Consider the following 23922-nt stretch of genomic DNA (forward strand, 5'->3'; position numbering starts at 1 on the left):
AAAAGTTACCTCATGAGGTTTAATTTGGAAGTTTCCCAAGATCGTGACGTCGACGACAGTGGCCATTTAATGGTTGTCCGAGCCGGAGTAATGCTTGGAAGTCCTCTTTGGGAGGATATGCAGAGGAAGTAAGGTCCCTAACCGAGTTCAATCGACGAGCTCAGAGATTTGTTAATGTAGAAGAGGCGAGGTCAGCATTGAATATTACCTCTCAACCCATAACTACAACAACAAACGTAAAATCTGCCTTGACCTCGGTGGATCCTACAACCTCAAACCCCCTGGGGACAACCCTTTTAAAAGGAAGAATAATGAAGGGAATAATCCCGAGGCGGAAGGTGGAAAGAAGAAGAAAGGAGAAAGATATTTCTCCGTATACAAAGTGTATACCAAGCTCAATGAGTCTCAGGAGAATATCTACCTAGCTAATGAAAACCAGGTCCCTTTCAGACGGCCCGGCCCCATGAGGAACCAAAAGGTGAAAAGAGACTCCAACAAGTACTACAGATTTCATAGAGATATCGGACATACAACCGATGAATTCAGGCAATTAAAAGATGAGATCGAAGGATTGGTCTCGAGAGGATATTTTAGACAATATATTAGGAACCAAAACCCCAATCAGGCTTCCACCAGCCAGAGGGTAGCAGCAGCACCACCTGCTCAGAATAACAACTCCTGAGCAAGGGAGGATGAACAACCCCCTCCGATTGATGGAGAAGATGTCATAACAATTTCAGGGGGACCACATATTGCAGGATCAGACAGGAACGCCCAGAAACGATATGTGAATGAGCTGAAAACTGCTGATGGGTCTCCCTACAAACCCGAACCCAGAGCTCCAAAGCAGCAAAGGGTTGAATCTCAACCCATAACTTTTACTGAGGACGATGCGTCTCATGTACAGTTTCCTCACAACGACCCGCTGGTCATCACCCTTCAGCTCGCGAACAAGAGGGTACACCGAGTCTAGTTGATAATGAGAGCTCAATAAATATCCTCTACAAGGCCACCTTAGAAAAGATGGGACTCGCGCTTTGTGACCTAAAGGCCTGTGCAATGACGTTGTATGGCTTTTCAGGAGAAGGGACTGCCTGTATGGGATCCATCAAACTCCCCGTAACCTTGGGAGACTTCCTAGTCTCGACAACCAAGATGATGGAGTTTATAGTAGTGGATCTTCCATCGGCCTACAACGTACTGCTCAGGAGACCCGCCCTAGTAGGGCTGGGGGCAGTTACGTCTGTAAGGCATCTGGCCATCAAGTTCTCGACTTCTAGTGGCATCGGGACTCTGAAAGAGGACCAGCTCATAGGAAAGGAACGCTATATCATTTCCATTAGAGGAAATAAGTAGACAAGTGCACAAAAACTTGTCGTAATTCAGAATAAGGATGGGACAGTCTTCGAAATAGACGAAGAGATCGATCCAAGAGTAGAAGAAAGGGCTGATCTCGAACCGCTAGAAGAACTCGAAGAAATCAAGCTCGAAGAGGTCGATCCCTCGAAAACTATGAAGGTAGAGAAAAACCTGTTAGAGTAAACAAAGTAGCAATTAATCTGATTCTTGAGGAAGAACCAGGACGTCTTCGCATGGTCACATTCAGACATGGTGGGATAAGCTTGAATGTGATAAGCCATGCCCTTAACATCGGCAAGAGCATCCCCCCGAAGCAATAAAAACAATGACTTCTAGACGATGATAGGAAGAAAGCCCTGAAGGAAGAGGTCGATAGGTTAAAGGAGAATCGATTCATACGAGACGCCTTCTACCCTGATTAGGTCGCCAACCCGGTCCTAGTTCCAAAACCTAACGGAACATGGCAGACTTGTATCGACTACTCAGACCTCAATAAAGCATGTCCTAAGGACTGCTTTCCCCTACCTCGGATCGACTAGCTCATAGATACCACAGCCGGGCATGGAATTATGTCATTCATGGATGCTTATTCTGGATATAACTAGATTTCCATGCATGCCCTGGACCAAGAGCTTACGATTTTTGTGACATATAAAGGGTTGTACTGCTACAACGTCATGCCGTTCAGGCTCAAGAATGCTGGAGCCATGTACCAACAGCTCGTAAACATGATGTTCTCCAAACAGATAGGTAATAACATGGAAGTTTATGTTGATGATATGTTGGTCAAATCTAAACATAACAATAACCATGTGGACGACCTTGAAGAATGCTTCGCCGTGCTACGAAAGTACAACATGAAGCTCAACCCCCAAAAATGCTCTTTTGGAGTATCGTCGGGGAAGTTCCTGGGTTTCATTGTGAACGCACGGGGAATAGAGGCTAATCCTGACAAGATCCAAGCGTTAATTGACATGCCCTCACCTCAAAAGCATAAAGATGTCCAGAGTTTGACTCGACGGATGGTGGCATTAAGTAGGTTTATCTTGAAATCTACAGACTGCTGTCTTCCATTTTTCAACTTGTTGAGAGGGGGCGAAAAATTCGAGTGGACAAAGGAATGCAAGCTAGGATTTCAGGAGCTCAAGAAGCACCTCGCGAAGCCTCCTATCTTTTCAAAACCTATCATAGGAGAAAATTTGTACCTATATCTCGCTACAACCGAACACGCCATTAGCGTCGTACTCGTCCGAGAAGACCAGAAGGTACAAAAGCTAGTATACTATGTTAGCAAAAGGTTACTGGGGGCAGAATCAAGATACCCCTTAATGGTGAAACTGGTTCTCAGCCTAATTCACTCATCTTGAAAGCTCCGACCTTATTTTCAAGCACACCCCATCCATGTGCTGACTGACCAACCACTACAACAAGTCTTATCAAAGCCTGAAGCCTCAGGCCGATTATTGAAATGGGTCGTTGAGCTCGGACAATTTGAGATCACTTATCATTTTAGGACAACCATAAGAGGACAGGCCCTGGCGGACTTCATAGTGGAATATACTGGAATGACTGACGACGAAGTTTCAACCCCAGCCCGCGAGCTGTGGAAACTTTATGTCGATGGGTCTTACAACGAAAATGGATCGGGGGCAAGAATCATATTGATCACTCCAGCTGGAAGCCGATTTCACTCCGCCTTGAGATTTGACTTCGAAGCATCTAACAACGAGGCTGAAAATGAAGCTCTACTAGCAGGACTTCTAATAGCCAAAGAACTTAAGGCTAAAGCGATACATTGCTATAGTGACTCGCAGTTGGTGGTCAACCAAATTTTAGGGGAATACCAAGCTCGCGGAAAAAAAATGGCTGCATATTTAGAAAAAGCAAAAACAGCACTCGAACATTTTGAGTTCTACACAATAGAGCAGGTTCCCCGAGAATAAAATTCGAATGCGGACACCCTAGCCAGGCTCGCCACATCCACCGAGGTCGACAAGGTGAATGTTGTGCCAATTGAGCATCTGTCGACACCCAGTATTAGCGAGCCGGAACAAGAAGATGTCTGCATGATCAACTCCAAGCCAACCTAGATGACCCCAATAGTTGAGTACCTTGAAACCGGCATTCTCCCAGCAAAATGGAACAAGGCTAGAAAACTGATGTATCAAATCCCCAGATACACTATTGTGGAAGGAAGGCTATATCGGAGAGGATACTCTATGCCATTACTCTGATGTGTGACTCCACCAGAGGGCAAAAAGATCCTAGAAGAGATACATGAGGGATTCTATGGGGGCCACACTGGGGGGCATAACTTATCAAAGAAAATTATACGCAAAGGATACTTCTGGCCCACTATCAAAGCAGACTCATTTGATTACGTCAAGAAATACGATAAGTGTCAACGGTTCGCTACAATCCCACGAGCTCCACCTTCTGAGCTAACTATGATGACCTCCCCATGGCCATTTGCGGTCTGGGGAATTGACCTCATAGGCTCATTGCCAACTGGCAAAGGTGGAGTTGAGTACGCAGTAGTCGCGGTAGATTATTTTATGAAGTGGACTGAGGCCGAACCTCTGGCAACAATTACCTCAAAGAAATTTTTGGACTTTGTGGTAAAAAATATAATTGGCCGATATGGATTGCCAAGGAAGATAGTATCGGACAACGGTACTCAGTTCGATAGTGAATTATTTACCAATTTTTGTGAGGAAATGGGATAATAAAGAGCTTCTCCTCTATGGCTCATCCCCAAGCGAATGGCCAAGTCGAAGCTGTGAATAAAACCCTGAAGAGTTCCATGAAGAAGAAATTGGAAGAAGCTAAGGGAAAATGGCCCGAGGAGTTACCACAAGTTTTGTTGGGATATCGGACCACTTCTCGAACTTCAACAGGACATACCCCCTTTTCTCTGGCATATGGATACGAGGCTATACTACCAATCGTGGTCGAAGTACCCACTATTCGTAGCCATGCTTTTGACCAAACCTCGAACCAATCTCAGCTCGAAGTCTGGACCTGATTGAAGAAAGACGAGATGAGGCTCACCAAAAAAATGCATCATACCAATAGCGAGCTACTCGATATTTCAATAAAAAGGTTCGGCACAGGAAATTCGGATTGGGAGACTTGGTGCATAGGTGTATGTTCCTAGCCACGCGGGACCCAACCGCTGGCGTGCTCGGGACTAATTGGGAAGGAACTTATCAAATGGAGTCAGCTATCTGGCCTGGCGTCTACAAATTGGCAAGATTAAATGGGGAATTGGTACCACGAGCATGGAATGGCAAACATCTACGACCTTACTATCAATAGTGTAGGAATGATGTCACCTGTAACCATGCTTGTGTTATCTTTACTATGTTAATAAATTGTTCAATTTTGAATAAAGTTCATTTTCGTTTCAGTATGCTGTGTTTTTTGCAAACTCTCTTAATTTAATTGCCTATGGTCACACTCATAGGATATTAAGGGGCATTGGTGGTATATATACCGTAAGCTTGGAAAAATAAAAAATAGCATACACGAAAAGAATAAAAGTGTTTGGATATAACCAAATATGCGAGCTAAGATAATTTGGACATAACTAGATTATTAAAAGTAAAGTGTTTGGATATAACCGAATGCGCGAACTAAATTAACCAGATTATTAAAAGTAAAGTATTTGGATATAACCGAATGGGCGAGCTAAAATAATTTGGACATTAAAAGTAAAGTGTTTGGATGTAACCAAATGCGCGAGCCAAGGTAATTTGGATATAACCAAATGCGCGATCTAGATCTAACTAGATAAAAAATATAAGTGTATGGATTACAAACCAAACATGACCTAAATAGGTTTGGAACAAACTAGCTAAAACTAATCGACAGAAAGATGGGAAATAGATAAATCACCTCAAATTAAGTCGAGATCGAGGCAGAAATATCTTGCAAAAGGATAGTTTCAACCTCATAACCTTGGGAAGCTACCTGAGGATGAGAAAAAGTAACTAGAAAAGCAGGTTATAACTAAAATACCTGCCTTACACGCCATATAAGTACTTTCGAGTGCATGGTAAAAGTAAGTTCCGACCTTGACAAGTAACGAGATCGAACACGGATACATCGAGTAAACTGTGCATGAATGTATTGAAACTCGAGCTTAAATCCACCACGTGTTTGTGTGAATAAACAGACATAAGGACAAACTTTTAATACAAATTGCTTAAAATATTTTGATTTAAGAGATGTAAAGAGAAAATATTAAAGTAAATTCAAACATGGTATTAAAATATCATGCGGAAACAACTATTTTACGAGCTATAAATTGTCTTAGCCCCAAGGGCATAAAAAGAAAAAAAATAATAAAAACTATTACATAAGTCTCAAAGGGACGCAGCCCAGGATCGAGATTTAGGAGGAAGCGGCACCCCCCTTAGCCTTCTCGGCATCCTCCTTAGACTTTTCTGCATCCTCCCGAGCAGCCTCCTCTGCTTCAAGCCGAGCTTGCCATTGGCCACAAGCTCCTCCTCAAAAGAGCCTAAGAAGCTGGTATCGAGATCAACATTGCTGGCCCATATTCTGTACATCGCCATGTCAATTTCCCGGTCCTTCCTCTCCTTTAACTCTTCGAGAAGACGAGCCTTTTCCTCCTCCATTATCTGGAAGGTGGCCTTTTTCTCCTCCTCAAGCTTGGAATTGATCTTCTCAAGCTCCTCAAGCCTGGCATTCAGCTTCTCGAGCTCTGCTATCCTGGACTTCATCTGCTCGGCCTCAGCCTCCAGTTTTGATTTTTCGGCCTTAAACTTGTCTGCGAGCTTGAGCTGGAGATCCTTCGCCTCTTAAGCATATGACATGCTGGAGTGGACCTCGTTGTTCAACTTGTAATTTAGCTGAGCAAATGCAGTAAGAGACTGACACACAAAAAAATCAAGTTAGAACATACACTAAGCACAACAACAACGAATAATAAGGTGAGAGAAGTTACCACATCAGCGAGCTCGACACTCTTGTCATAAAGGGTGTTGCAGTCCCGAGCATTGTTCAAGAACTGCCACTGGGGAGCCTCAAAGCTGCTAATGCTCTGGCCTACCCAAGAAAAGACGTCCGAGCCAAGTGTAGCCCCATGGGTCCCGGCAGCATTGTCGATGACATACTCATCAACATGAGTAGAAATCGAAAATAGATGCCCTTGGGATGCTGGTTTCTTCGGAGGAGGGCCGAGCGTGGGGAGGATCTTGACAGCAGAAGGCGGAGGAGGAGCATTTGTGGTGGACGCATCCACTTGGAAGGTGGGATCCACGGCCGGGCTTGCAACAATGGGAGCTGGGGGAGGAGGAGTCTTCTCGGTTCTTAGAGACCATAGCAAGCTGATCAGACTTCTGCGAGGCTCTCAGACGCTTACTCTTCTTAGCCCCCTCACCCCTAGAGAGCACGGTCTCGAGATTAGAATCCATAGTGCCTGCACAGCCACACCACATTATAAGAAATTTTAAGACACAAAAGTTAGCATAATGCAGACAGTCAAAGAATAAAAGGACAAGTAACAAGGAACCTAACTGGAACTCTCCCTCGAGCTCGTGTTCAGAGACCACATAATTCCCCCATATTCAGAAAAGGCAGGGGGAGTCCCTTCCCTATATGAGGAAGTCAACCTCGAAAGGTCCCTATAATCATTCGTCCCGTATTGGACGACTATTCCATCCCAGACTTCAGTCAGACTATACATAGTATTGTACTTCCCTAACCAGCTATCAAACCTATGGACCATCTCATCTACCCAGGACCATACATAAAAATTGTCCCTATCATCTGGGCACAAGATTAGGGTGTCGGGTTTATGCTTACGTGGCGAAGGAGACCATAAAGCCGAGCTAAGGATGACCGTACCTCTGTCACTCGAACTCGAAGCCTCGTCATTGGCCTCGTTCCCCAAGCACGGACTGCTGCGACGACGAGCTAGGGATCGTGCCTTAGAGCTTCGCCTCGGAGAAAGGCTATTGGTTGGGAGAGGCACAAATTCCCACTTAGTGTACTTCTTGTTGGACCAGTCGTTTGAGGATTGATCCTTCTCTAAGAGACCACAGACCCGAAGCTTATCTTCATGAAGAAGATAAGACAGGGAGTGCCTGCCATAAGGGATTTGAAGAAAAGTCTCCTTATGCTCCTTCATCTCATTAGTGGGAGTAGGTCAATAATAATTGGCTGAAGAAGTGAACATATTATGAGTGGTTCGAGCCTAAGCAAAAATTGGAGCACAAAAAGAAAAAAGATCGTATACTTACGGATTCGTCTAGACATATAGTATCTGGAGGGAGCCAGGCCGTCTGTCCAAAAGAACGCCACCTTGAAGTTGGGAGGATGGTTCAGCAGGTCCTCGAATATTTTCTTCTCACGGGGATAGCTCGAGAGATAGTAGAAGCCATCTCCTCCCCGAGCTCGGGAGGGATTGCTTTTCAAGCAAAAGAGATACAAAATCTCTTTTGGTGAAGGTCCTACCCACTTTAGCTCGTGGTAAAGCGACTTCAGGGTTGACAAAACCCTGTATGAGTTGGTGTTGAGTTGGAAGGGGGCGAGCTCGACAAATCCAAAAAGTCCTTAAAAAGGGACTTCAAGGGAAATAAGGCCCCTGCCTTCATATGCTCATGGCTCCAAGCCGCATATTTTAACTTATTGTCGGGATTACCGTCTCCCGGGGCGTGACAGCTTCGCTTGTGGGAGGTAGGAGCTCGACACCTCAGCAAGCCCAATAATCCATATCCATGGAGGGCCAAGATGTCAAAAAATTTCCCTAGTGAGGAGACCGAGCTCCAATAATGCTCGACCTCAAAAAATTCTCCCCTCGAGGTGGGAATAGTGGTTGGCTGCGAGATAGATGGGGGATTTGATGGTTCTTCCATCAGTGAAAATTTGAGATCGCCCAGTTTGAATGCGACCGTCACCTTAAGAGCAGGGTCGAGAGGGATTGGTCTGGGCTCGGGGTCTGGGTCTGGGTCTGGACAGATCGCAACCCTAAGTTTTTTCCTCTTTTTCTCCTCGACCTCGTCGATTTGGCGTCGAAAGTGAGCTCGAATATCTTCTTGCTCACACCTTAGTTCGTGCTCCCAAATTAAGTGATGATTCTGAGTAAAAGGTGACTCCGGGCTTGGAGTTGCCGATGAGTAAGGAATAGCGAGTTTTGACCCCCACCGCTTTTCCAAGTTCTGCGGCATCTAGCAAGAAAGAAAAAGGGTGAGGGCCAGACGAACAAGAGATTAAGAATAAAAATCAAGACGGTCTGAGCTCGAATGATCGAGACTATGGAACAAGCTCGGTCAAAAGAGAGAGATTAGGCTCAGAGCATGCATTCCATGTAAAGGGGAAAAGTGGATTTATTTTTTAGAATCCCGGATTTTCAGGGAAAAAGTTGACGGTTACTCAAAAAGTGATATTTTTTGGAATGTGCAATTTGAAAACCCTAGTCATGTACCCAGTTTCTTGGTCTACACAATACGACAGTCAAAATCAAGATAACCCAGTAAAAGCCATATTAGCACCATTTATGCATAAATCTGGGTTTGGAAAGTCTTAACAACAGAAGAGCCTAAAAACTACACGATGTTGACTAAAGCATTCTAATACAAAACTAGTAAATGTTCCTAAATGCCACTACAACAATAAACATGCATGGAAAAACAAAATGTACATGAACATAGAACAGATACTTACACAGTGTGGCAGGTGGGTACAAAGAAATCGATGACTGGAGGAGACGTTGCAAAAACGATCTCACGAAGTCAAACAGGCCAACGGTGCTTTGTTTCCTCGGCTTAGAGAACATACAACAGTAAAACGAGTTTTAAGTTATAGGTTTTTGTTCTTCCCCTTTCTTTGAAAACTTGAAAATGTAAAGTTGAAATGAGGAAGACAATGGCATATTTATAGATCCAAAAGATGCCAAACGACAAAATGATCTGGACCATTGGCCAATTTCGATATCTGATCGAACAGTCAGGGACAAATAGAAGGGTGGCGCCATAAAATTGGCAGGCGGATGGACGTGCGCATGGTGTAAGAGACACTCAAGTACTCTGACCATCCAATACCTAGCTGACGCGTGTCTACACTCGAGTACAAATGATGGTACAGTTTCCAAGAAAGGCAGTTCAAAATTTTCCTTCTCATTGGATTCGAACTGATACTTTTGAGGGGGAAAAATGTTACACCAAAATTTCGAGATAAAAATTTATGACCTCGAAAATTGGGCTCTTCAGCAGTGAGCTCAAAATACATGCGATCATCATATGGTCCAACCGTCGAACCTCTTTAAAGTAAACAACGACCTCGAGGGTGTATAGCCTCGAGTATTCTCTGAGCTCGCAATAGTCATGGCACGACACATGAATATACTTTTCCATGATTGCCTCAGGGGAGATGGATCAAGCTCGAGAAGTACAAGCTCGGATGTAACAGCTTTGTCAGCATCTACTTGTTCCAAGCATAGCGCGAAGTTAGGTGACAGGCTCATGGTTGGCTCATGGTTGACTCATGGCCTTGGCAAGTTCAATGCCAATTGCTGATCTCGAAGATTTGATGAATTATCTGGGATAACCAATTATGTGTGAACATGTTTATTGTTGTATAATCCCAATATTTAAGGAATATCATTTAATTTGTTATCCATTCCGGATCTTCATGGGACGTTTCCGTGTATGTAGGAGATAATGCATATAATAGCATTATGTTAATTGATTTACATAATATCTTCCCAAAATATGTGGGAATGAATTCTGCAACCTTCCCTATAAATAGAGAAGGAAACGCCATTTGTAAAGGACCATTTTTTCTTATTTCTTGAGAGAACACTCTAGGCAACTCTTCTTTGAAAAGTTTCCAGAAAACTCCCAAGTCTTAATAATATAGACTCGTGGACTAGGCAGACTGAACTGCTGAACCACGTAAAAATTATGTTGTTTTCCTCTTTATTCATTTGCTCCAACATTTTATTGTTTAATTGCTCTACTATTTAAGTTGACGAAAAACTGTGTCAACACCAAGTTATGGAGAAAACACTATCATAAAAAAATAGTTTATTCATAGTATTTATGCTTTTTATTTAAACGTAAATAGTTTTATTAAAAATATATGTTTACAACATGTATAAATTATAATAATAAACGTCATTTTTTATTCTACCTTTCTAATTTATGGCTATTAATTAATCAAGGAAAAAACTCTATCTATTTTCTTTTTTTTTATTTTAATAATAATTATAATATATGTTAATTAAAAATATCTATATATAATAATAATACTAATAATCTATCTCTTTTTATTTTTAACTTTTGATAAAACACATAATCCTAAAGTTAGTGTTTAATAATAAAGGTTCTAAACGGGCAATCGACAAAAATACATGTGGTTCAAATAATCTATCTATTTATTCATATTTTTAACCATTTGACAAAACACGAGGCCTGCAGGTTAATTTTTAAAAATAAAGAGTCCAAACGGGTAATCGGCTAAAATACAAGGTTCAAAATGGTGTGAACCCTTACAGAAAATATAAATTATATAAATTTATATAATTTCCTTTTTATATAGAATTTTTAACTTTTTGAATAAATATGTGGTCTAAAGGTAATTTTTAAAATTAGAGTATCAAAATGGGTAATCAATCAATATATATTGTTCAAATAATCGATCCTTATATTCCCATTTTTAACATTTTGATAAAATACGAGGTCTAAAAGTAAATTTTTAAAAATTAATGATCCAAATGGGTAATCGACCAAAATAACCCTTATTATTCATAATTTTTTGAAAACCTACAGGAGACTTGTTATATAATTAACATCATCATTAAAAAACTATAGTCAAGACATCCTCACGTATCCATGTAAGAAGCATGTTTTACGAGTAGGATAAAAAGGAATCTCAAGTATATAATCTCCAAGAAAAAAAAAATATATATTTTAATTATTACAAAAGACTGCGCGAAGCGTGGTTATGTTTTCTAGTATCTATATAAAGGAGAGCACCAAGGAGATGATGTGTCACCTTAAAATCTCTTCAAACCACTCTATCTATTTTCTCCTTTAATCTAATTTTTTTATTCATTTTATAGATTATAATAATAGTAATTAATTATAATTTTACTTCTTAACTACATAATGGTTATAAACTACCAAAAAAAATAAAATTAATTTGGAGAGCACCAAGGAGATGATGCGGCACCCTAAAATCTCTTCAAACCACAATATCTATTTTCTCCTTTAATCTAGTTTTTATTCATTCTATAGATTATAATAATAATAATATTTAATTATAATACTTATTAACTGCTTAATCGTTATAAATTACTAAAAAAAATTAATTCAAATTCAAAACTAAAATTTCTTAACAATTAAAAATATCAATATATATTTGTTGACGGTGTGAACTTGTCAACGATGTTAAGTTAGAAAAATCAAAGTATAGTGCTTATAAATGAAGAACTTCAAAAATGTTAATAGAAACTTAGGAAATAGTTGCAGAAGAAAAATGGGGAAAAGAACTTGTATTTCTTTGTTGTGTCCAGCTATAGTGTTTTTCCCAACCCCTTCAATGTTGAAGTGGGGTTCCCTTTATAGTGGGCTCTAATGGCCCCTGATACATTGTGGTCTAGGGGACTAGATTGTACACAAGCACATTGTCAGGAGAGTGGTATCAGGTGTAGTGGTGTCGGCTCTAGTACATAGTCAGGGTCCGTGGGGGTGCCTCCACTACTTATTTGGTACAAGTGTCAGGGGTCTGCAAAAGTACTCCTACCTTGGTTGTAACGCCCTGGATAGCCAAGACTGTTACACTGTGTGTTTATAAAGGTGCAGGACTTGCTAATCAAGTCATTTAATTAGAAACGTGTTACTTAAACTACAGTTGAACTAGGGTTAAAAGATTTTGGTCCCAAAAGCTACTTTTCTTATAATCAAACAATTTCTTTTACATGGGATCCCAGAAGTAGTAAGGTTATAAAACAGTTTACAAAATTGCAGGATTAAGATACAGATACTAGCCACTCTAAGGCAAAACCGACAATTAGGCTTTCCTCGTCCTGTTCCACTCCTCGGCCATGGCGGTCGATCAGCTGATCATGTACATTCAGCCTCAAAGCTCTCCATCTCAGGACTGATCCAACTTACCCTTGCCTTTACCTGCACCACGTAGCACCCGTGAGCCAAGGCCCAACAAGAAAACACAATAACAGAGCAAAATCATCAAGCAAACAACTAGATAACTCATACAGTATAAACACGTACTCAACAGTCCAAACATTCATGTTATTTAAGTATTTAGCATACCATGTACATCATTTCATATCAATAATCAATTCACATATGATAACCAGGGTTAACACCCTTAGGCCGCACCCTCTACTTATACCACTGACTCCGGCCCGCTTAAACAAAGGTCAATGAATATTAAGCTGTCCTTAGCTACCAGTTGCTGAGCCGCGCCATATGCGCAAGTATTATTTACAGCACCCTTAGGTCGTTTACCACATGTCCCATTGCATAATACCATCTATGACATCATACAGATATAGAGGGCTCTTAGTCCTATCACAAACACATAACCGGGTGCAGTTTTCTTACCTTTAGATTTCGATAGCTTTGTTCAATTCGATCCTCAAGCAGGACCCCGTCTGAGCCCTAGCGTACACCTAGTCATGGTCACAAGTTAAAACCAACTCCAAACCTCAATTCCAAAACCTAGCCTCGAGACCAATCTCGAGCCCTCGGGAGGCCCTAATTCCACCAAATGGGGTGATGGAATCAAACCCCGAGCCCCCGAGCAAAAACCCTGAGAAATAACCCAAAAACCCCTTTTTGGGAATAGGGTAGTGCTACGGTGCCCTAAAGTGGGTGCTACAGTGCTACAAGCAGAGCCATCAAGCTCCTAAATGCTCAAGCCTAGCGCTACAGCGCTAGTCACAGCCAGGCATTACCCAATTTTCTCCTCTTCGAATTTCCTCGAGCCAAACCTTTCTAAAACTCAACCAAACCTCAACAAAACTTCAAAGCAAGCTTCCCAACATCATCAACTCATCCCAAACAACCTAACCACAAGTAATTCAATCACATGCACCCCAAAACACAAAATCCACCATGGTTGAACCTAGAGCTCAAAAACTCAGCAAACAACAGAAATCACAAAGCCTAAAGCTAGAGTTTCTTACCTTTTATGGTTGAGCTCAGGTTAGGTTGTCTTCCACACTTGCTTATGCTTCACCTCCTCAAACCCTTAGGTTTAATTCCCTAGAATTCCCACAGAAACTCTACTTAGAAAACCAATTCAATACCAAACCAAGAACTGAATATCAACCTCAAGACCTTACATCAAATGATGAGTAACCTCTGCCAATTCCCCAAGACAAATCAAGGATCCTAGTGTTGAGTCCTAGTCTAAGCTTTTTTCTGAATTTTAGCTTCAGATTTCCAGAGAATTGATGAAGAACTGTCCAAACCGAGAGAGAGAAAAGAGTCTCCCACTTTTCCTTCTTTCCTTTATCCTTCTACTTTTCTTTTTACTTCTTTTAGTTTCTACTATCCTCTAAGCTTTCCACTAAGGCAATAAAGCCAGAACCACACTTATCTGATTTTAAACAGCAAAAGACCATATTGCCCTCCCACTAAAACTAAGTTTTTAAACCTCCTAAGGGCATTTTAGTCATTACACCCAATTCCCGCTAATTCCTCGAATGCCTCTAATATTTTCCTGCTTACTTCCCGACACCCAAATAATCACCAATTATATTCCTCAATATCAAAATAAACTCCAATATATTCTCTAAATTCCCAAAAATACCCCCAGGCTCGCCCTAAGCCGGGTATAAATCTCTGCCGTGACTTTTTCGCTAAACCGCTCACTAAGATTGCCTCGAGTCATAGATTACAAATATATACACATAATAATGTGGTCTCAACAATTTATTACAATTATTTACATTTATGCCCTCAACGAGCTAAAATTACGAATATGCCCTTCTAACCTAATCAGAGCCTACATGCATACTAATACACATAGTCATGCATCACAGATATTCAAATAATCATTTAACATGCTTTTAATCATTTAATTCAAATATAGTCCAATTACGCCCTCCCGGCACACTAATCAAGGCCCTTAAGCCTTATTAGTGAATTTGGGTCGTTACATTGGTACGATGTCGTACTCCCACTACTTGCTTGGGGCAGGTGTTGTCCTTGTATTCAGACACCTCTTGATTGGTACATACATTTCGTACCCATACGTGTACCCTGTACCTAATGGATGTTTTCATCTTCCGAAGATGTGCATGTTGATCTAGCCCCTTTATGTCTATCCGAGCATCAAATTTCCTATTGATGGGAAATGATACATAAGGGTGGTAAGCTTTGTTGGTTTGGTTAAAGGGGCTAGGTGCGAGAGGTCTCACGGGATGCTAAGCACAAGGCTGAATCGCGGCTGAGCTTGGGTGCGAAGCTGTCACACAGGATCTTAGGCGCGAAGCTATGTAAGGCATGCCACTCTCGCGAGGCGCGCAGCGCGAGGCCATCTGGGCAGGCAGAAGGTGCACGAGACGCTCTTTCTTACGAGGCACAAGGCATGTGAGATGCTCCTTCTTGCGAGGCATGAGGCACACGAGACGCTCCTTCTTGCGTTGCGCGAGGCCATCTGGACAGGCACGAGGCACGAGGCACGCGAGACGCTCCTTCTTGCGAGGCGCGAGGCCACCTGGGCAGGCATGAGGCACGCGAGATGCTCCTTCTTGCAAGGCGCGAGGCCATCTGGGCAGGCATGAGGCGCACGAGACGCCCCTTCTCGCGAGGCGCTAGGCCGTCTTTTGTGAGGCCCTAGGGACGTGGCGGGATGCGCGGGGCGTGGCGAGGCCGTCTCTCGCAAGGCCCCTAGGGACATGACTGCTTCTGCAAGATGCTTGCCTTCTTGCACCATGGACTTAGGTGCGCATGGTACTTTGGCAAAACCAAACCTTGCGAGACCTCTAAGGGTGAAATGCCTTGCTATGCATGCCTTCTTGCGGTATGGACCTAGGTATGCGAGGTGAGGGAATAACGGCCTCGTGGAGGCGTGGGGGTGATGGCCTCACAGAGGTGCATGAGGGCCTCCCGTGGCACACCTCCTGGGCTCGCGGGGTGCAGGACAGGGGTCCCGTGTGGCACATCTGCTGGGGCTTCGCTCGACATGGCTTCTGAATACACACCTAGGGATGTAGGCACAGGTATGTACTTAGGCATTTATGGGACCTTAGCATGTGCTTTCGATCTTTTACAAGTATGGAATTTTGAGCATCCGCACTAGCCCCCCAGTCTAGGAGAGGGCATTTAGGCACTCTGGTGTTAGTGGTGATCCTTGTGATTTCTTGAGATTGAACGTGAGCCTATCATTTTTCTTCATGGATCCCAATGTAGATGCCAAGCTCCCTTCTTGGCCATTGATCAGGCCTTAGGTTTGATGGTTAAGATGAGCCTGTGGCTCCTATAAATAGGCCTTCATATCTAGCCTATTATTTACACCTTACCTCTTCAGCTTAGTGTTTTTGGGATCCTTGCTCCTTTCAAGAGGTAAGGGGTTCAATCCCCCACAACCTCACTTTTTCTATCTTCTTTTTTTTTTGTTCATTTCTTGTATGTCTATATCCATGCGGGTACTGAGGACTAAAACACCTTTTTCCTTTGTCTTTGTAGATGCGTACTTTCTACCCTTTGCTTCTCTTCGACCGTGACGGTGCTTTTGACCCTCGACCTCCTTTTGACCACGACAGCGCCCGATTTTACTTACTTGAGGTATACTTTTTTTCTCCCTTATGTTTACTAGGTCTAAATTAGCACCACTCGGGATGGGGTGCTTTGGCCAAAGCTCGTCGTGAGTTAACCCAATTACATGCCCTCGTTCATACCCCGTAGTTGGTCATTTAGAGCGCTTGTGCCTAGAGGTTTTGAGTCCATTCCTTTGTGTTTTGTAGCAATCCTCTCATTTTACGTGAACCCTATTTACTTATGAGACGAGGTCCCATGGCATGTGAAGGATCATCCGGTGCTCCTCCAGGAGTCGAGTTTTTAGACTTATCTTCAGACTCGGAGTCCCTCGAAGACAACCCTCACCAAGACTATGACACTTTGAGGCAGGCCCGTATACATCATCTTGAGTATATGGCTGAACTTAGATGTAAAATTTGGGTGGTGAAGAGAGAAATAGACTCAGTTCTGAGGGGCGATGGAGTATCTTTCATCGTTGACCTTAACGACCATATAGTGAACCTTAGGGTGACCCTTTTAGATCTGCAGATGGAGCTGGAGTTTATGGTGGGAAATCTCCCACCTGAACCTCCTACCCTGTTTTCCCCTTATGATTTCCATAGGGTCATCCGGGATTCTCCTCAACCCTTGTTCTTGGCCTACCCTTGCTTAGCGCTTCCACACTCAGTGCCTCGGTGGAAAAACCTTGCTAGGAAGAAAAAATGGAGGGTAAAGTGCTGTAACGCCCCAACTCCAGGAAACGCTACAGTGCACATTTCAAACAGTGCTAAACTCGCTAATCGAGTCATTTGGCCATAAACGTGTAACTAAGTGTGATTAGCGGTTTAGAGGTTAAAAACTTTGGTTAAGGTATAAAGTTTCACTAGAACGTTTACTATATACATTGGGATCCCAAAAACATAATTTCAGAGTTTATTACAAAAGATTATTTACATCAAGCCGTTCTAGGCGGCAAAACAGGGTTCAGCCCTAGTTCCACTTTCAAACCTCGCCCAAGTATTGGTCGAGCAGCTGCATATGTACACGTCATCACCTAAGCTCTCCAACTCAAGGATGGTCCAGCTTCCTTTTGCCTTTACCTGCACCACAAAGCACCCGTGAGCCGAAGCCCAGCAAGAAAACTCATATGCTCATAAACAGTCATTTCATGATATCAAATCATATCTGGCATGCCTAGCATTCATAGCTCTATTCAGCATGCAAATGAATTCAAACAGATGCTGGGGTATCCAGGATAAGAAATCCTGGCCTTCTGTTTGGAGGACTATCAAGTCAATCCTAATCAGATGAGTGTCGCAACACTTGAGGTTCCGGTAAGCCATACTGAGTGACCGACAAGCGAGTCACTAATTCAAATGGAAGGGTGGTTGTTGGGTAAGCCTCTAACCTTGAACAGGTTCTGGTAAACCATACTGAGTGACTGACAAGCAAGTCACTAATTCAAGTGGAAGGCTGGCTGTTGGGTAAGCCCCTAACCTTCGACAGGTTCTGGTAAACCATACTGAGTGACCGACAAGCAAGTCACTAATTCAAATGGAAGGGTGGTTGTTGGGTAAGCCTCTAACCTTCAATAGGTTCTGGTAAACCATACTGAGTGACTGACAAGCACGTCACTGTTTCAAGTGGTAGAGTGGCTGCTAGGTAAGCCACCAGCCTCCAAGCGCTTATTTCATTCATCGACCCTCGGGGTCGGTCTGGCATTAATGCTCTTTGAGTCATTCAATGCTGATAGTTGATTAGATCTCATCTTTGACGGCTTGCGTGATACACGCTAAGACCGTTCTGACTAATGAGTCAGTGCAACGTGACTAGTGCCCAGTACCACTGCCGAACCTGACTAATGAGTCACAGCTTCACAGTTGATACTAACACCTTTGCCAATTCTGACTAATTAGTCAGTACCATGCACAAGTAAGCAATGCTATCAATGTGTATCATATGCCAATTATCCAAGAACAGGGCATTCAGCATGCTTACTAAACAGTTGCTAGCATAATTATGATCATGCACAAACTCAGAGACTCAAGCTCTGACCAATCTCATTGTCATCATTCATGGCATGCCCTAATCACATGTTTCTCGTGCATCACATGCATCCCACTTAATCATCCAACATGCCTCGACAATAATCATATGCAAATGGGAAAGATCGCCAAGCATTCACTATGCTATCAATGTTTATATTTAAACATTCAACATGCATCAATCATAACCATGCATGTCACATATGGGGTGCAGTTTTCTTACCTTTGGTCCAAGCACAGGTTACCAACAGCACGATCCTGATCCAAGCCTCTAGTGTAAACCTAGTCACAACCAAAAATGGTGATCCAATGAGTTCAAGTTCTAAAACCAACCCTTGAACTAAAACTTAGCCTCCAAGACATCAATCCTCACTAATCCGGGTAGTAGGAATGATCCCGAGGCCCAAAACCATGTTTCCGGGGTCAAAACGAGCAAACGGGGTGAAAACAGGGCAAGGGCTGCGGCCCTAGCACCTTGGGCCGCGGCCCCCAGGGTTCTCTGAGGCAAGGGCCGCGACGCCCTCCATCAAGGGCCGCGGCGCCCAGCAAGGCCAAATCCTGACACTTGCTTTTTCGAGCAAGGGCCGCGGCCCAACTTCGGGGCAGCCATTTTTCCTTCGTTTTGACCTTTTAAAACCTCCCAAAAACATGTCTAAACATTCCCAAATCATTAAATCAAAGTTCCCAAACTCCCCAATGGTCCAAAACAACCAAAATCCGAGGTTCAAACAAACTAAAAACTCAACGATTCACAAAGTCCAATTCAAGCTTAAAAACTTTTAAAAACTTAAAACTTAAACTTGAATTACCTCCGATTGAGTTGTTTCCAACTAAATCCTCCGGCTAATAAGCTTCTAATCTTCCTTAGGATTGCTATGCCTCAATCCTTGCTTGATTCCGAGTCCTAGAACTCAAGATACCTTCGAAAATGCGATCGGGAACGAAAAGGGAACTTTATGGAGAGAGAACGTACAGAACGTTTCTTTTATTTCTTAAAAGGTTACTTCAAGCTTAAGTAGCTTCCAATAAAACCTAATGCTCAGGGTCCCGAAAACACCCCCGGGGACATTATAGTCAAAACTTCCAGAATTTCCCCCTGGTCTTACTAACTCCCAATTTATCACCAAATATTAATTCCCATTACCCAATAACCCGGTAATGCTATAAATACCCCTTGACTTACCCCAAGTCAAGCTTAAATCCCGTTGTGACTTTCCCACTAGCTTACCTCCTAGGATCGTCTTGTGCTGGGTAACCCTGGCATAACCAGATAATAACAAAGCACCACGCCCATTTCACATATATGCCAAAAATGCCCGAAATGGCCAAAATATAAAAATCACCCAATTAATCACAAATGGGTCCACATGCATATTTAATACACCTAAACATGCATATTATCATTAAATAGCATAATAAAGCAATTATGGCCCTCCCGGCCTCCTAATCATGGTCCTAAACCTTATTAGGGAATTTGGGGCATTACAACTATCCCCTCCTTACAGAAATTTCGTCCTTGAAATTTATCTGAATAGCCCGAACTATGAATTCCACATAACTGATTCCAGTTTCCCAGGTCATTCTCTTGACCTCACTGTTTCTGCAACATACCTTAAATCAAGGTATACTTTGTTCCTCAGAATCCCATAACTCAACTCATGAGTTCTTTCAACCCATGTCCACTGCATGGAAATACATAGAACAATGTACAACCATCAGAACCAAAACTATGGTCCAGCAAAGGATAATCTGACCAGTCCTGTCCAGGAATCAAACTGTCATACTAATCTAGGCTCAACTTGCCTTTACTAATCACCCCTTGCCATGGTGATTCTTTAGGAAGACACAACTCCCTACTTGGAATTCCATGTTCCTGCTTTCAATTCAGTAACACTTTTTCATTCAGTCTGAGAAGTGAGCATCCATGCTCCAACCTCTAATAACCTCTATGGTCCCCTGAACCATCACATGATCCAGATATTACATCTCACCCATCTCACTCCAATGAAAGGGTGACGAACATATTCCACCATACCTTATCTCATAAGGTACTTTTCAACTCTGGACAATTCTCCCTCTGATTATCATCAGTCTGAGAACAATGAACCGTACTGAGTTCCATCTATATATTCACTGCCTTCCCTTCACTCTTCCATAACCTGGAAGTGACAATTAAGTTTTCATCTAATAAGATAAACCTTAAATTTCATGAAGGCGCACTATCTCTTTCACAAAGAGATCCGCTACTGATCCGATGTGTTACTCATTCTTACAAGCAAGAATACACTTACTCACAACACTGGTCCAAAATGACCCAAGCCAATCATGCTGACCCACCTTCCTGGGTAGCCCCATCGCGAAACCCATCGCGATGCTTTCTTATTTCTATTATACAATACTCAAAGGCCACAATAACCTGACTGATCCCTGATACCCTGTCTGAACCTGTTAACAGGTTAAAAACTCAAGCACACATTCCATTATGCCCCTCTTCATCTCAGGCCATCATCGTAAAACTTTCATACTCTGGTACACTGACATGATGCCTGAACGAAGAGAATCAGAAAATAACATGAGATTCATCCGGAATCTCCCATTAAATCCCAACGTCCATCAGCCCCCAAGTCTGATCCTTATATTACAATAAATTCACACTTGACACTGTAACACTCTTAACTAACCCAGCTAAGACTTCCATTCAACTTTCTTATCTGAGATTCATTTAGTCATTTATTCCTTTTGATCTTCTCTGAGATAAAAATCTTAAGCACAAAGCTGGTCACCTGGCCCACCAGAAACTCTACACTAGCTCTGGTCAGATCCTTTAACCAACATGTTGCATAAATAAATTTCTTTTCTCTGTATCACTGAGGTGTCATAACAACCTATCAATTGATTATGATCTGTAAAAAGAAACTCAGAACTCTTTCCACAAATCATATATAATACCATACCCATCCAAGGACACTCCTGCCTTCTAAGGTATCCTTCGACCTTAGCACATTTCCACAGAGAACACACCACAAAATCATCGTCCCAGACGATCACAAATTCCCATTCAGATGATCCCTTGAACGCTCTGTTCATCTGATCCACAAACACTCAGCGTTGAACAAATACAAAACACAATCCAGCACCTCCTAGTGCTCTTTATCTATTATAAACACAGCCTTTTGCATATTCTCTTTTCCCCCTGATCCCTAACTGGTACTAGCCAGATCAAAGATCAACTCTTGAGAATTCCATCTCATTCAATACCTAAGCCTCGAGTTCTTACAAATCTACTAAGTCATTTAATACAATGCCTTCAATTCAACTCTATCCTTGGCACTAATCAAACCACCATTTTATCTCTTCATGTTACAGAAATCCTGGCTAATCCCCTAAAGACACATTCAGGAACTCACAGACTAGTCCAGCCTGTCCTGATCCCACTGACACAATCTAAGTGATATCCAGCACACTAGTTAAGAGTTCTATGCATCACTCTGCCATAAAACTCTAGCTTCACACAGATATCATCAGCATACCAAAGCTATGCACAGCACCAACTGCCTCAAGGCTTTCTAGTCTCAGATCACACCCAAGCCAGTCATAACTAGCTTTACCCAACCACCGAGGGGTCCTTCCATAACCCAACTTACCTTTTAAGTTGTCAATTCCATACTGTGTTCCCTTCACAATATAACCATGTAATCCTCATATCAATTTTATGCCTCTCTATAAGCAACAAACAAAGGAACAACATGGCACCAAGGCCAATCAACATAACTCAGAATTCAAAACAAGAAGACTGACCTGCCACTCCTGAAGAGCTAGTCCCTGTCCCAGACTCTGACTGCTCTAGAATAAACACTCGAGCTGGAGTCGAGCTGTCTATCCTCTTTTGCTCAAGTTCTCTTAGCCTTGGGCAATCCTTCTTGAAATGTCCAACCACGTTACACAAGAAACATGCTTTTTCTCGGCATTCTCCCAGATGATGCCTCTTACACCGAGCGCATTCTGGGTAAGGCTTCCAGCTTTTCTTCTTGCTTGCTCCACCAAGTGGAGGTACCACTATCTGAGCTCCATGCTCCATGGCACTCTTTTTCTCATCTCTAATGCTCTCAACAGCAAGAGCCTTCTCTACCACCTGAGCATAGGTAGAGACTTCATGCACCGGGGCAACTCTAATGCCCTGAACTATTCCAGGATTCAATCCTTGAACAAACCTTTCCTTCCGAGCCACATCTGTGGGTACCATGTCTAAAGCAAACTTGGTCAACCCATTAAATTTATTAACATACTCGGATGCTGATGCCTTTCCCTGAACGAGATTCAGAAACTCATTCATCTTGGCAGTCTTAGCCACATCACAGTAATACTTTTCATTGAACAGCTGCCTAAATTATTTCCAATCCATCACAGCTGTGTCTCGTGTCTGGGATATCAATTCCCATCATGTCTGAGCATCATTCCGCAATACATATGTTGCACAGATCACCCTATCGTGACCTACCAGCCCCATACTATCAAGAATGGAACTGATCATGCCCATCCATTGCTCATCTCTGAATGGATCTAGGCCTCCCTCAAAGACTGGAGGGTAATACTCCTGGAATCTTCCACAGAGAAATTCCCATCTGCTCTCAACCCTAGGCTGAGCCAAATCTGGTGCCATTCCTGGCACAACATAGGAAGAGGTGCTTCCCAACAGATTTTGCTGTTGCCTCAGACACCTAATCTCTTCCTTATGCCTCTGCAATCTTGATTGCAAATCTGTGACTATCTGTTGAAAACTCTGAGGGGTAGATGAGGTACTCAACCCCTGACTGAAACTCCCAGCCTCTGAATAACCACCACCAGGCCTCATGACCGCCTTGGCTATAAACCCGTTCTGCAGTCAATAACTTAACCCATTAGCCACAATGAGCAGATCATGAGTTTTCCCCCACAGGATCAATCTTACCACACCACATTCACAATCACTGCAGTGCTATAAATATTCCCATGGCGTTCATACATCAATCAAAATCCCTGCTCTTCCAACATCCACACCATGCCTCAACTCAAGCATGCAAATATCACAATTATGTAATCATGGAGCAGGTAATCAAATGATCATATTCATAAATATATCCACGGAGCATATAATCAAATAGTCAAGAGCCAAGCTCTATCAGAATCTCATGCTCCCTAATGCAATGTGCAGGTAAAGCATTCACAATCTATTTAAGCAGCTAAGCACATAACTACAAAAATAGTAACCATTCCTTGAGTGAAGCTATCTTCAGTTATGAGTGTACATGCTCAGCTCGTCTTCAGGAACACATAAACCATGGCATGCTCTGATACCAAAATTGTAACGCCCCAACTCCAGGAAACGCTACAGTGCACATTTCAAACAGTGCTAAACTCGCTAATCGAGTCATTTGGCCATAAACGTGTAACTAAGTGTGATTAGCAGTTTAGAGGTTAAAAACTTTGGTTAAGGTATAACGTTTCACTAGAACGTTTACTGTATACATTGGGATCCCAAAAACATAATTTCAGAGTTTATTACAAAAGATTATTTACATCAAGCCGTTCTAGGCGGCAAAACAGGGTTCAGCCCTAGTTCCACTTTCAAACCTCGCCCAAGTATTGGTCGAGCAGCTGCATATGTACACGTCATCACCTAAGCTCTCCAACTCAAGGATGGTCCAGCATCCTTTTTCCTTTACCTGCACCACAAAGCACCCGTGAGCCGAAGCCCAGCAAGAAAACTCATATGCTCATAAACAGTCATTTCATGATATCAA

This window comes from Humulus lupulus, chromosome 3 (genome assembly GCF_963169125.1).
Source record: "Humulus lupulus chromosome 3, drHumLupu1.1, whole genome shotgun sequence".
Taxonomy (NCBI): Eukaryota; Viridiplantae; Streptophyta; class Magnoliopsida; order Rosales; family Cannabaceae; genus Humulus; species Humulus lupulus.